We start from the raw sequence: 6,666 nt of genomic DNA, 5'->3' as shown, positions 1-6,666 counted from the left end.
GACGTGGCTGAATGAGGGCTGGCTGAGTGCGCGGTGGTGGGGAGATGACTCCACCCTGCAATCCTGCGGCTCCTCTCTAATGTGGGCATGCGGGCAGTTAGTCACGTTGTGCATTTCTTGGGAGAGTTCAATGAAACTGTGCGTGTGAAGCATTTCACATACATCAAAAGTGTGTTATAAATGTCAGCGTGTGTATGTTTTATATAGCGGTCAATATTTCACAAACTTTATATTCCATCACCTGTTCTCAGCAACCCCAAGACAGGTACCGTTGTGACGCCCATTTCATAGATGGGAAGACAGAGGCACACTACTTGCTTGAGGTCAGGTAGCAGAGCTGGGGCGTAACCCCAGACCCATGTGACCACGGTGACACACCACTGGGTGAAGAGGAAGGGACCCAACCTCCAGGCTCAGATGCACCTGGGCTGAGTCCCAGCTCAGCCTCTGTCTGTATGATGCTGGGAAAGCTTCTTCCGCTCTCTGCCCCTCAGTTCTTTCCTCTGAGACACTCAGTGTGTGATTATTTGTTACAGTGGCAGTTTGGGATGTCGGCTCTGCAACGTCAGGTATCTGCATCGTCAGGTATCTGCACCTCTCTTGCTGCCTGTACCCTACTCCTTGCACAGGGCCTGGCCTGTGTCAGTGCTCCAAAGTGCTTTCCTCACTACATGGCACGGGGCTTGGTACAGAGTAGGTGTTCAAGAGATGTTCTTCATGGAAATATCAGTTTCAAAGCAGTATCTGAACCACAGGGACCCAGGGTACCAAGTTGTGACCCGTCACTTAATTTCTTGCAAATGTTAACTTATAAAATTGACCCTTTAAAGTCTTCAGGACAGTGAGGGTGACTACTCCAGGAACACTGCAGCACTGCAGGTTTTGTGTAGAAGGATAACAGGCTCCAAAAAGAGAAACTAACACGGAACAAATTTACCCGGGAAAACAGCCGCTTTCCTTTGATCAAGGACAGGCAGGATCTGGTCTGACAGCCAGTCTGGGCGCTCCCAGTGGGGGCCCAGGGGGCAGCTAGGGCTTGGGGCCCCCCCGCACGATTTCAGGGCCAGCAACTCGTCCCAGGCTCTTGCCATGCTTCGGAACTTTCTGTTCCAAGTGGCAGAGGTCCTTCTGGTTTATCTGAGCTCTAGTGACCTATACTTGATCCCAAGCTTCGTGGGCTGTCCTCCTGGGACTCACCAAACTGTGAAGGTGGCTTCCTGTACATCTGTGGGCGAGGTTTCTTCTGGGAAAGCCTTGAAGCTGGTGCGGGCTTTCATTTTCTCTGCTCTGAGGGGCCTGCTGGTGAGGTCTGCCTGCTGGGACCTGACAGCTGCTGCCTGCCGAAGGCTTCCCGCCCTCTGAAAAGGGAGGAAAGTGTCTCTTTGAAAAATATAAAGGGGCGTGGCCAGTTAACTCAGTTGGAGCATGGTGCTCATAACACTGAGGTTGCCGGTTCGATTCCCACATGGGACATATGAGCTGAGCCCTCCTTAAAAAAAAAAAAAAAATGAAAAAAGAAGAAAAGAAAAAGAAATATGTAAAGGGCACAAGTGTGTAGGGGCCTTGCTCTAAGGAGCAGAGGACATGGCTCCCAGTTACAGGGTCTAGGAAGAAATCCTGCCCCTCTATCCCTGACAAAACTCCCCCACCTGCTCACTGAGGCTTCTGTTCCTTTCCTAGAAGGCAAAACATTTTTTTCCATGGTGATCAGATCAGGCAAATACGTGCTCTAGGAAAGGGGGACAGGGGCACGTTAATTCATACTTTATTCTATCGTGTGAGTGACTTCCAACAGAAAGAAACATACAGGCAAAAGAAGGAGGAGCAGAGTTCATTCATTCACTAATTCGTTCAAACATTTGAGTGCCTACTATGTGCCAGGCCTGGGGATACCAGAGAGAGTAAAACCAGGCTCAGCCCCTGTTCCTTTGGGGTTTACTGCCAAGTGGAGGCGTTAGATATTAATCAAACTGTTTTTAATAAACACTTAGATGGCATTTTTTTGGTGCCAGGCACAGTTTCGAGTGTTTTAAAAATATCCACTCATTTAATCAATCACAAGTTTGCTAGGTAGGTACCATCGTCATCCCCATTTTAGAGATAAGGCAACTGAGTCTCAGAGAGATTAACAACAGACTGCTTGAAAACGATTTACTCATTTAATCTATGAAAACTCTGTTAGGTAGGTACTCTTACTATTCCTATTTCACAGACAGAGAAACTGAGGGTCAGAGAGATGAACAACCTGCCCAACCGTACACAGCTGATAATGAGTAGAGCCAGGATTCAAACTCAGACATTCGCTTTCAGAGCCGGTGCTCACGGCCATAACACCATGTGACAGGTGTTATGACAGTTGAGCTGCAACAAGGACACATAAGGGAGAGGGTTGACTTAGTCAGAGGGGAGAGTGGAGTTCTCCCCGGGGAGGTGACCATGTGCTTGAGAACTGAAAGATGAGGCTGGAAAGAGAAAGGGCTTTAGCTCCCAACAGATCAGGTTAGAATACACCACTGCGGGGTAGGGTGGGGTGGTAAGAAGGAGGCAGGCCAGCAAACCTTAGGTTTGGGCCTTACTTAGGTGGCTCGGTGGTACCACCATCCAAACAGAGCCACGTGTTTTACATGCCCTTGGTACTTTTGCCTTCCTGGACCCCTTCCTCTATTATAAAATATTAAAAATATGTTTAAATGATCTATTATAGCTTCACTGATAAAAAGACAAAAATAATACAAGCTTGATTCGATTTTTTTCTTCTGATTTTAAAACACTTTCCTGGGCCCCTAAAAGTCTTATAAGCCCTGGGCGGGCAGTGTGCTTGCTGGGCCTGTAAGAGAAGACAGCTCTGGGTCCAAACACTGCTGTGTGACCTCAGGCAAGCCTTTGCACTCTCTGAGCTAGGAAGCCGGGAGGATTCAATGGCTAGCATAAATAAGCCTATCAGACACAGAGGAGGTGCCCGTTCTCTGCAGCTTCCTCCTGGACGTGTCCTCTGCAAGAGCAGGGTGGGCTGATGGAAAAGGGCCTCGAATTGCACAATCGGCCTTAAGAACTTCACAGCCAAGCTGTGCTCCAGGCTGTGAATGAAAACAGATGTCCCTGTGCCGCCTAGTTCTTGGAGAGCCAGACCCTGACCTCAGGTCACCCCGCCATCCTGTCGCTGACCTCCACTCCGTGTTCGTCTCCCCCTTCATTCACAGTCGATGTCTTCCCAACCAGGGAACTCCCAGCTTCTCTCTCCAACTCCAACTCCAGTGGGCCTGCTGGCCTCTTCCCTGTCCTGACAGTGAGCAGTCCTGGCCAATTCCCCAGGACACTAATGCCTCAGCTCTGGCTAATGTGACTGTCCAAGGGTCGAAAAATCAGGTTTGAAGACTGGCCTGGCTTTCTATCTCCCGGCTGAGGTCCAACCCCTTCAGCCAGACTCAGCTCCCCTCTGGTAGCCAGGCCAGGCCTTTATTGGGCTTATCTTGGGTTTTTTTCCCCAGGACCTGGTCCTACCCCCAACGTAGGATTGGCACTCGGCCGCTTGTTTTTGTTTGTTTTATTCCCAAAGCAAATCTGATTGTGATAGCCCCCCCTGTGTCGCCTCTCAAGCTGAAAACCTTGCTTTGACCCTGTTAGGACAAAGACAAAACTGCCAGCCCCACAGGCCTTGCAGGCCAGCTCAGCCTTTCTCCACCAGGATGCGTTATTAGCATCACCTTTAGGACTTTCAACACCCAGACCCGATCAAATGAATCAGATGGAATGAATCAGAACCCAGATCAATGAAATCAGACTCTGTGGTTTGCAAAGCTCCCCTGATTTGAATGTGCATCCAGGGCCAGGAGCTCCGACACATTTGGCCTCTCGCCCAGCCCCAACCGCCACCCCCACCACCAGGCCTCATGTCCGTCCAGCTCCCCCTCTTCTCCCTGCTGCAGCATGCTGGCCTCCCTCGCCCAAGTGTATACTCATCATGTACTCTTTGCTGTGGGGCCTTTGCATATACTGTTCCCTCTCGCTGGCACTCTTCCCTGTTTTCTTTGCTGAGTGAACCTATGAAGACTTCTACACATCTCAGCTCTCAGCAAAAAAGTCAGCCCCTTCCTCCCAGAAATGTTCCCTGTTCTCCAAACCAGCTCATTTCCCCTAGACCAGGCGTTCCTGGGCCCGTGTACTTACACTTGATAGGATCCACACAACCTGGCGGGGGAGTGACATTTCTTTCTGACAATGCCTGTCTCTCTGAATAGATGGTAAGCACTCTTCATTTTTGCTTTTGTTTTCTTTCTTATCTGCTATGCACCTGGCACATAGTAGGAGCCATTCAATGAATGGCTAAATGGATGCTCCCACACCTCCCACCAGAGCTCCTGCTCAGATGACTTTCCCAGACCTTCCTAATGCAGCCAATAACCCTAGAGTCACCCACTGCCTGGCACCAAGTCTCCTGACCTGGTTGGACTGACACGAGCATCTGCAGCAGCCCCTGCCCCTGCAGTGTTGTCATCCTACACCACACCTGTGCCAGACAGCATCCTGGGGCTGGAGACACACCGTGCTCCTCTCTGCCAGCAAGCTGTACCCAGGGCTTCTCTTCAGCCCCCTTGACATTTGGGGCTGGATCACCCTCTGTTGTGGGGCTGCCCTGTGCACTATAGGATATTTACAATATCCCTCGTCTCTACCCACTAGATGCCAGTCGTATTCTCCCACACCCCTGGTGACCGAAAACGTCTCCAGACATTACCTTATGTCCCTTAGTCAAGAGGTAAAATTGCCCCCCAGTTGAGAATGCCCGAATTATAGTCATAGAGTTGACCATCTTATAGTAAAACAGAGTAGAGTCAGGATATTGGCTTGTAGTTGTTGTTAAACTGTCCATATATGTTACATACACTTTTCTGTATGTATATTATAACATACACACACACACACACACACACACACGTTAAAAGAAAAAACAAAACCACCGACTGGAATAAACTCTGCCGGGAAGCATGAATCCGAGGTAAAGGACTGGGGAGTCTGCCTAAGTTCCTTTCCTGCTTTGCGTGGGTGATGGTAGGGAATTACTCTGTTTTCCCAAGGCCTCTGCTCCTCGTCAGTAAAGTGAAGGCCACGGCAGCTCCTTGATTGCAGGGTTCCTGAGCTCACATGTGCACGCGAGTGTGACTTATCATTAATGTCACCAACATAGCTCCAATAATCCAGTTCTGAAGATATTGTAGTTAGAGAGAATTGCCATTCAAACAGAACAGGCAGTGAGCAAATGGGGCAAAACGTAATCCATTGGTGGGTTTGGCTAAAGAGTATATCAAAGCTTCTTGTAGTCTAGCCACAATATATCTCAGTTTGAATTACATCAGAATAAAGAGGTGTGAAAAATTAAAAGGGCAGAATATTAAAGAATTCTTGCAATTCAACAACAAAAAGACGAACCACTCAGTTTTAACATGGGCACGAACAGCTCAGTTTTAACGTGTGCAAAGGACTTGAAGAGGTGCTTCTCCAAAGCTGATACACAGATGATCTACAAGCACGGGAAAAGACACTCAGCATCACAGGTGCCAGAGAAACGCAGATTAAAACCACAATGAGATAGCACCTGCCCCCCACTAGAGTGGCTAGGATTAAAACAATCAAACAACAATAACCCAGAAAATAACAAGTCTTGGTGAGGATGTGGAAACATTGAACCCTTGTACACTGCGGGTGGGACATCCTCTGTGGAAAACAGTGTGGTGGTTCCTCAGGGAGGGTGGGGCAAACACAGACCGAAAAAAAACCGGGACCGTGTTTTCCCGAAAATTAAGACCGGGTCTTATATTAATTTTCGTTCCAAAAGACGCATTGGGGCTTATGTTCAGGGGATGTCATCCTGAAAAATCATGCTAGGGTTTATTTTCCAGTTAGGTCTTATTTTGGGGAAAACACGGTAAATTGTGCTAAATGCTGTAAGGATACAAAGATCTGAGAAAGTGATTATAGGGTACCACGTGGGATGGGGAACCTCCTTTAGAGAGAGTGGTGAGGAGCCGTGACCAGGAGGTGACATGTAAACTCAGAGATGAGAAGGAGCCCAACAAGTCAATGGGGAGGGTGTGTGGTGGGAAGAATCTTCCAAGCAGAGCCTCTTGCCTCTTCCCCCAGTCCCTGCCGGATTGCAGGGTCTTATGGGATAGGAAGATACAGCTCTTGCTGTATCCAGAGAAGAGGGGAGGAATTGGGGACAATGTTGGTGGGAACAGGATTTCCCACCTAGTGGTGAGGACACCTAGTGATGAGGGTGGGTGGTTCCCTCACGACCCCAGCCACCTGATGATTGGCCAAGCCAACCATGTATTCCCACCCCCGCATACTGGTGATTGGCTCAGAAGTGGGTCTCTCTGGACCCATCTGATCTGGACCAGTGAGGTGTGAGGGGAAGTCAGGTGAGGTGTTTCTGGGAAAGTGGTCCTCACACCTGGAAGACATACTGGAAAGTGATGGTTCCTCTGCACATCAGGATGTGATGCCAGGATCTACAGCAGCCACTTTGTCACCATGAAGAGAGCCAATTGGAGAGTGAGGCCAACACTAAAATGGCAGCATAGAAAACAAAACCTGAGTCTTTGGTGACAGTGCTGAGCTGGCAGATTCAGTCAGTCCTGGAGCCACCCTACCTCTGGGCTTCTTGTT

The sequence above is a fragment of the Rhinolophus ferrumequinum genome, chromosome 15 (assembly GCF_004115265.2).
Source record: "Rhinolophus ferrumequinum isolate MPI-CBG mRhiFer1 chromosome 15, mRhiFer1_v1.p, whole genome shotgun sequence".
Lineage (NCBI taxonomy): Eukaryota > Metazoa > Chordata > Mammalia > Chiroptera > Rhinolophidae > Rhinolophus > Rhinolophus ferrumequinum.
This window is presented reverse-complemented; position numbering follows the sequence as displayed.